Source organism: Suricata suricatta, chromosome 7 (genome assembly GCF_006229205.1).
Source record: "Suricata suricatta isolate VVHF042 chromosome 7, meerkat_22Aug2017_6uvM2_HiC, whole genome shotgun sequence".
Classification (NCBI taxonomy): Eukaryota; Metazoa; Chordata; class Mammalia; order Carnivora; family Herpestidae; genus Suricata; species Suricata suricatta.
The window spans coordinates 21,601,436-21,609,987 of record NC_043706.1 but is presented as its reverse complement, the minus strand read 5'-3'; the positions used below and the strand labels follow the sequence as shown (position 1 = coordinate 21,609,987).

Genomic DNA, 8,552 nt, shown 5'->3' with positions numbered 1-8,552 from the left:
GATGGGTTCTCCTGCAACATGGTCATATGGCTTTTTAGAGAATAGCCACATAAGATGGAGCAACCAGCCACACGTAACTGTGGCCAGCTCATTGAGGCATCTTCTACTGACCCTCCCTTCTCTCTTGCTCCTGCCCATGCTCCCTCACTCTTGCCCTCTAAGACTGTTTACTCCTCAATAAAGTGGTAGCACAAAGAGTAAACCGAGGCTAGGACAATAAGAATGAATTCCAGCTAGGGAGTTTGTATTCTGTATTTTGTTATTTCAGAAAAATCACCATTTTACAGCATGGTGACTAGTAATATTTGAGAAGGTTATCATGTTGCAATTTTTGTAATAAGCTACTTTTGGGGGAAAATGGTAAAATAGAAGTAAAATCTAATGAAAACATTAGATCCAGTTTTATTTTTGTTAACATTTTTTCCCTGAACTGTAGGACATCATCAGCCACTTGTTGCCCACATATCCTAATTGTAGGCAAGGTAGGTAGAGGGAAATCAACAGCCTCCTGAGCACCAGCCTTGCAAAACCAAACCTATAAAATGATGACAAATGTTACATTTTGTCACGAACAGGACAATAATTGGATTTAAAACAAAACAAAATAAAACAGTACTGACTGAAAAGCATCTTTTTTTTCTCACTCTGAATCAAGCCTATAATTCATTAGCATACCCTTTTCCACTTCCCATCTGGAAACCAGAAATATTGATGATATACATCATGTGGAAGCACCTAAGAAAATCATTTAAGAACTATAAATTTGAAGGTGTGCAAAAATTTGTATTTTATTTGTGTTTTTGTATGATTGGGGTGCTTTCCCCTTTTGGAGGAATTATGATTTAGATAAATTTTTCCAGCACTGCCAGCACTGACTCTGAACTCAACGCAGTCTGGGGTGTTTTGGAATTTATGTCCCACTCTGCATTTTTCAGCCCCACTATTTCTTTGTAAGGTATCCCAGTGGGAAGGAACCAGAAAACCATTTCTTTTTTTCTTCCCCAAGAATCTTAAAACTCACATTAAAAAGATGAAATGACCCACAATGGCTCCCAAGGGGAATCTGAGAAATAGAGAAGATTCATGAGGGCTTCTTAATGCACAAGTTTCTCTCTATATATTCACAGCTACATGAATGTCAGAGCCCACAGGTGGAAGGTTGCAGGAGACTGAGCTTTGCTCACACTTTTAAGGAGACAGCTAATGGGTCTGACACCATCCTCACATGGTGCACTGTCCACAGCCAAGTGGAACACATTATCCAATGCTTCTTCCTTCAATCCCTTCCACTTCTGGTTGGAAGGACTTGAGTTACGTGAAGGTGGCTAAGCTGTACAAAAGGTTTTCCATGCACTAGCCATTTGACTTAACAGTAGTGAAATGTTATCCAAGTCAACATTGCCTGAATGCCAGGGACAGGGAAGAAAATATTACATCACTCTTTCCCTGGGTGATATCCTACATAAGAGGACATAGGACTTTCCTTTGCAGGGAAAGTGATCTGCTTGGGCATGCCATGCAGTTAAATGCTATGGTCTGAATGCTTGTGTGCCCCTGGAATTCATATGTTGATGTTCTAACCTCCAATGTGATGTAATAGGAGGTGGGGCCTTTGGGAGGTGATTGGGTCATGAGGGTGGAGTCCTCATGAACAAGACTAATGCTCTCATAAAAAAAAGGCTCCAGAGAGATCTCTTGCTTTTTTGCCATGTAAGGACACAATGAGAAGTCTGAAGCCCAAAGGAGGGCTCTTACTCAAACTTGCCAGCACCCTGATCTCAGACTTCCAGTCTCCAGAGCTGTGAGCATACATTTCTGTATTTATAAGCCACCCAATCTGTGGCACTTTGCTATAACAGCCCAAATGGACTAAGAATGTATGATGAGCAGGTCAGAAGAAAGAGAAACACATAGATCAGGGAGCATTCATAATCTAGAGCAGCAGGTTGCAAACCAATCAGACTTGCACTCTTGTGATGATGTAAATTCCTCACTGAAGGCCATGGGAGCAAAGAAAAGAAAGAGGAAAGCCAAGGAGGGGATGCTACAACTGGAAGAGAGACACAGACAAGCAGGATGCTAAGTTAATCATACTAGTCTAGGCCATGGGCCAGTGGCTGAGGAAAAGAAGACCCCACATTTCCTTTTAAGAAAATGAAAATAGTTTTCATATAGTTTGGCCTTTTGGTTAATCATGTTACATAAATTTAAAAGTGTATCTAGAACATTGCCTCATCATGAGAAGCTACTGATGGAACAGATTGATGAAGTGGGAACAATGTTCATCAGTCTCCATGTCTGGGGCTTGGAATTAGCCATCACAGACATGAGGACACAAGCCCTTTGCATTTGGCACAAATCTCCTGTTCTGTTTCCCTGCATTGGGTCTACAGGCCAAATGTCTTGAAGACAAAAATCAGTGATGAAGGCCAATTGTCAGAGGGATGGCTGTTTTCAGTGCTATTGTTATGACAACTCTGACTTCCAAGAGGATTATTAAGAAAAAAGGCCATCTCTTTGAAATCTACATCAAGTTGTTAAGGCAACAAACCCAGGATTAAATCTGGAAATGTTTGCTCTGCCACCCCCTTCCTCTACCCTATGATCTATTTCACATGTTCTTGTTGTTGGTGCCAGCTAACAGATCATTGCTACATCTCTGCCACCTCGTGCCAGCAATCAGAGACAAAGTGTGGATTGAAATGGCATGGCCATGTGCATTTGTGTGTATGTTACATGAGTAGGTCTGTGGGTTTGTGTGCAACTCTGGAAACAGTTCATCAAATTTCCCCCTTAATTTTCTTTGTCATATTTAACCAAAGAGACAGCAGTTCCTTATCTAGATTAAAGAAAGGACATCGAGAAAAGTTCAGCTGCACTTAGTGGATTTCAGCAGGTAAGATTGGAAGAAAGACAGTCTTAAAGAAAGACAACACTTCCCATGGCCTAGAGACCCAGTGATCAGTAAATTCACCAACATGTGAGTAAGGTGTGTGTAGAGTTAGCTGGTGCATACATGGAGTATGGGTAGGAGAAGAGGGGGGAATAAGGCTTGAGAAATAGGACATTTGGAAATCTGTAAGGTCAAGTTTGTGAACAAGGGTATAAATGATATGCAAAGTGAAGCTTTACTAAGAATGACACAGCAACAGTGTGAGACGGGACAGGGACAGGCTTAGGGAAGTGACAGTCAGTGATCATGTCAGTAGTTAAGCATAAAATGTGATGAAGGAGAAAGCTAAGATTCTGACCAACCATGGCGATAGCAATGAGAGGACAGGAGGAGGATTGGAGAAGCCTTGGCAGCCAGTGATGAAATTAGGGGGCAATGGAAGGCAAGTTGGGTAGAAAAGGAGCCTGGGAAGAAAGAGTGGGGAGGGCAGAGCAAATCTAGAGAGAAGAGCTGTTTGGAGTGGCAAGTAATGTGTTCTAACTCATTACTGGGGAGTGTCCAGTTGACAATGTGGGGCTCTTGAGAAACATGAGGGCCAGTGATCACCCAGTGAGAAGATGGGCCAGGAGAAAACAGAAGGACACTGAGGTTTGGCCATAACCACTGCACTTCCAACCAGTGCCTTTGTGAATCTGGCCTTTGCAGGCCCTACCTCAATAAGCCTGTGAGGATGAAAATAGCTCATCCAAGATGGTGGGAGGTCTTCTGGAGGCTAATGAGCTCTGCTGAACCCCAACAGTCAGTGGGTGGGCTAGAGCTATTTTCCCCCTCCATGAACATCTGAGCTAAGAGGTGCCAGGGAAAGGCTTGAATTTCACACACTCTGTGACCCAGTTTCTATCTGGCTGACAGAAGCTCTTCCCGCTCTAGATGACAGGTCTGAAAGCTGCTCAAGTAGATTGGGTGGTGAGTTATGTGAACATACTTTCATGTTAATTGAATTCCCTTCAGTTAGGCTTCTGCAAGTGATCTTTTGTTTTAAGTAGTACGTTTTATTCTACTAATAGGGACTCAGCTGAGTGAGAGAACACTGCTTGCTGACTAGTGGGGATTTTCTACAGCAGACCTAGAGGGATGGGGTTGGCCTTGCCAGAGGTGGTGCCACAGAGGCTGTGTGTGCAGTCAATGCTTCTAGAGCTCTCTCTCTTTCTTTCCTAGATGCCTGGCTTCCAAATCTGGGTGAATCACCTTGAGGGGTGATTTTTTGGCTGTACAGATGACTTAGTCCAACCAGACCAACTCAATTAGAAGCTCAGGAAGTAGAGCTCTGGAGCCTGATTTTCAACCATCCCACCAGCCATTTGGGATGGCTTCCTCGGGACCTCCTCTTCAGGAAATCACTGCCTTAGGGCATTCCATCCTTGCTCTGTAAGAAATACCAAGTGATTTTCAAGAGTTGCAGGAATGTTCCTGGCAAGGCCTGTAAGAAAAGGGGTGAGGGCTTGCTGATTGAAAAAAAATAATCTTCTAAAATTGTCATTTGTTTTCACTGTGATATTTATTTGTAATATCACATCACATAAAAACTTCACATAAAATGGGTGTCTTTAGCAGAAGAATTTTGGATCAAAAATGACTAAGAAACTTCACAGCCTGGGATGATGCTACACTTTACTTATGCAAAATTGATCTTATCGGTTTTTACCAGAGTGCCACCTCCGTGAATCTGAGTCCTTCAGTGTTTAAGCTCTAAACAAGTGCAAAATCTGGTGCCATGAGCTCTTCTTGGAGGGATAGTGGGGTCCCCACATTACTTGAAGAGAACGAATAGCATCCAGATCAGAGCCTTAGATTACCCAATGATGCATGCCGGGGGGGGGGGTGTCCTTCCTGCCCTCCCTCTCCAAACCCTGGGTAGCCAGGGTGTACATTTCCCAGGGAATAATACAAACGCATCTACGTCACAGACCAGCTCAGGAAAGAATTCTTTTTTCTTACGTCCAGCAACAAAACCAAACATCAAACCCCACAAAGCAGAGAGCCAACATTCAGACACACACCTAAATGGATTTCTTTTCTAGTTCCCAGCCCTCTTCTTTTAAAAACCTTGGAAGATGCAGAGTGAATAATTTGGGCAGCAAGTGGGAAGATCTAGTCTCAGCTCTCCATTCCCTCTGAATCTGTCTCCTCATTTCTAAATGGGAACTAGTGATCCCACCCACGACACAGAAAGGGTCTGGAAGCTGAGAAGGGTTCACCAACTCATGACAAGGGCCACAGTGAGGGGCAGGAAACTCCAGAGCAGCTATACCACATAGTAGGACTTGGGAAGGTAAGCCCATCTCCCTGCCTCAGATTGCTCTCTTTCTCATAGATGTTGGGTTCAGGGAGAGCTGCCTACTGCTTCCTTTTCCCCCAGAGCCCTGAGAAATCTAATGCTCCCAGATTATCAACAAAAGTGGATAGAGCTCAGGCCTCTATAGCTTCTCTATCCCAGTCTAGTTCTTCGGAGTTTTTTAATTAAGAGGTTTTTTAAATGTTTTAATGTTTATTTATTTTTGAGAGAGAGAGAGAGAGAGAGAGAGAGGGACAGAGCATGCAGGAGAGGAGCAGAAAGAGACAGAGACATAGAATCCAAAGCAGGCTCCAGGCTCTGAGCTGTCAGCACAGAGCCCGGCATGGGGCTCAAACCCACAAACTGCAGTGATCATGATCTGAGCCAAAGTCGAATGCTTAAAAGACTGATCCACCCAGGTGCCCCTCTAGCTTTTTGGTTTTTAGGATTGGATTTGTGGCTGCAGCTTCCCACCTTCTCTCTCAGGGAAGACTGCACAGATTCAACCTTTTAGCATTAGGAGCAAAAGGTTTGGGCACTTTCCCAGTGAGCCCCTGGCCCAAGGCCACTCCTGCTGAGTCTGTACTGTGTGATTCCCATGTTTCAGAGCATCTCACCTTGATTGCTGGCCTGGTCTCTGATGGACACCAGCTCCACCCACTGCTCCCAATGCTGCAGCCAGCTCTGCCTGTGCCCAGCCAGAAACACCTCTTTCTGCCACATACTGGAAGCAAGGGAGGAAGGTGTCCTGGCAAGTCAATTTCCAAGAAATTCCAGCTCTTGGCCTCCTTGGTACCCAAGGAAGACCTCTTTGAAAATGTGACATCAAAGCTGAAACCCAACGATTCAAAGGAGCCATCCAGATAGAAGAGGGTAAGTGCACCAGAGGAAAAAACATATGCCAAGGACCTGAGACAGGGAACTTGACCTATTTAGGGAAATGAGAAAAGACCAACCTGGTTGGACCTCATGGAGAGGAGGCCGGTGAGTGGGCTGGTGAAATATTTTGAAAGATGCCAATAAACACTGCATTTGGAGACATACTATCTAGATTCTTGTAAGCCACCATATAGAGTTTGAGATTACTCCACCAATGAAGTTCACAGCTAGTCCCAGGGGTTCTAGGAGTCTTCTTGACAAATGGACCTTTGGCAGTTTCTCCTGGCCTAATGTGAGGGCGCATTCCTGCATCCACCACATATTTTTGAGAGCCACTCTGTCCCAAACACCCAGAAATCATATTAGATTGTTATTACAAGCCCTCCACACACACACCAGTACACACACACCTGTATTGGCCCATTTATATGTGTTTTGTTGCTCTGTTGTTCTAAAATAAAATAATTTTACACACAACACTTAACAATTTAGTTTTTTCACCTAGCAATATACTGTGAATACCTCTACTGGTTTTCACTAAGCTTTGTTCAATACCTATGCTTCACTCATATACTGCCATTATCCTCAGCCTTTCACTCTCCCAAATATTTGCTGAGGAGAGACCTGGACATGATATTACAAGTGTACCTTTAAGAAATGCATAGTGGGGGTGCCTGGGTGTCTCAGTTGGCTAAGTGTCCAATTCTTGATCTCAGGTCAGGTCATGATCTCATAGTTCATGAGTTCAAGCCCCTCATCAAGCTCTGTGCTGACGGTGTGAAGCCTGCTTGGCATTCTGTCTCTCTTCTCTGCTCCTCCCTCACTTGTGCTCTCTCTCTCAAAATAAATAAACTTTATTTTTAAAAAGGCATAGTAATGAACTATTGATTAAACTTTTTTTTCCTTAACGGAAAAAGCACACATCAAGTAGATCAGTGTTCTCTGTGGAGTAACTTCTGGATTTATTTCATATACCTCCCCAAGAATAATTTCCTTCATGCTATAAGATATGGTGGGGTGGCAGGAGATAGGGAAAGATTCTAGAAGATGTGAAGGATTCCCAGCCACCCACTGGGTGAATCGTCTGAGGAGGCAGTTGAACGTGGTAGAAAGAGTACAGATTTTGGAGCCAGCCATGCTGAGTTCCTCAGGGAAGTTTCTGAACTTCACCATGTTTCCTCCAATACAAAAAGAGACAATGGAACATCACTGAGCCTTAATAAAGAAGGAAATTCTTTTGCACATCACAACATGATGAACCTCGATGACGTCATGCTAAGTGAAATAAACCAGTCACAAAAAGACAAACACGTATGATTCTACTTGTTGGAGGCTCCTGGAATCATCAACTTCACAGAGACAGAAAGAAAAAGGGTGATTTCCAGGGGCTGGAGGGAGGGGAGAATGGGGGGTTGTGGAACTGTTACAGAGAGTCAGTTTTGTAATATGGAAAGGGTTCTGGAAATGGATGGTGGTGATGATTGCCCAACAGTGTAAATATAATTAATGTTACTAAACTGTATACTTAAATATGGTTAAGATGGTACATTTTATGTTACATGTTTTTATCACAATTTTTTAAATGAATGAAAAAAAGGAATAGTAATACCTGCCTCATGGGGTTTGTAGGAGAAAAATAAAATCAGATAAAACACTTAGAATAGTGCAGTTCTTCTTTTCCCCCAATACACACACAGACACACACACACATGCATACATACTCCTTCTGCTCAGCTGTTTCCTCAGACTCCCCTGCCAAGTTTCCTTATAGCATAGGCACCAACAGTAAGAAAAAGTCATGTTCAATGACTTCTATCCTCAGGAGTCTCCTCAGGCTGCATTCTGGAAGATTCTCCCACCTCTTGTCTTTCCTTACATGAATTCTCATTCCAAGGCATTTCAAGACACTCTGAGAAAAATGGTTCTTAACTTAGGAGCATCTGCTCTTCAGTTTCTGGAAACAATTTATTCTTCTAGTCAGACCTAGGGTTTTGAGAGACCAAATTGACAAAACATTCATGCATGCAATAAATATAACTTAGAAGACCATATTATACAAGAGCCTCTCTGCAGTTGAAAGCATAAGATTCCTTGTTTTTTTCCCACTCTAAACAAGCAGTTGGCTCCTAAATTGTTCAAAATGTGAACAAGTGCATTGCCTCCTATCCAGATCAATTGCTGAATGCCCTCTGGAACCACTTTGATTCCTTCACAACATCCCACCCTTCTCTTCCTGCATGAATATGCCTTGAGATGTGACAGGATGTGGCCTTTCATGTAATGATTTGATTGCATTTCTTTCTCTTGTCTCATTTTCCAAACGTCTGCAATCTAAGCCAATAATTAACATGCTCCTATAATGACAAAGTATTTTTAAAAGATTGTGTTTGTATATGCTCATAAATAAGTTCATAGGCTTAGGAAGAAATGAATAGATATGTTTCT

General features: G+C 42.9%; 1 long non-coding RNA gene across 2 annotated transcripts; it reads left to right on the top strand.

Annotated features, from left to right (window-relative positions):
- The first annotated feature begins 1,838 nt into the window (after positions 1 to 1,838).
- LOC115296613 lies at positions 1,839 to 6,257 on the top strand. Of its 2 annotated transcripts, XR_003910957.1 has the most exons (3): positions 1,841 to 2,896; positions 4,112 to 4,387; positions 5,836 to 6,257. It is a non-coding gene; the product is annotated as an uncharacterized LOC115296613 (long non-coding RNA). The 2 variants fall into 2 exon arrangements; XR_003910956.1 differs by lacking the exon at positions 5,836 to 6,257 and having other exon boundaries at positions 1,839 to 2,896; positions 4,112 to 4,432.
- The last annotated feature ends 2,295 nt before the right edge of the window (positions 6,258 to 8,552 follow it).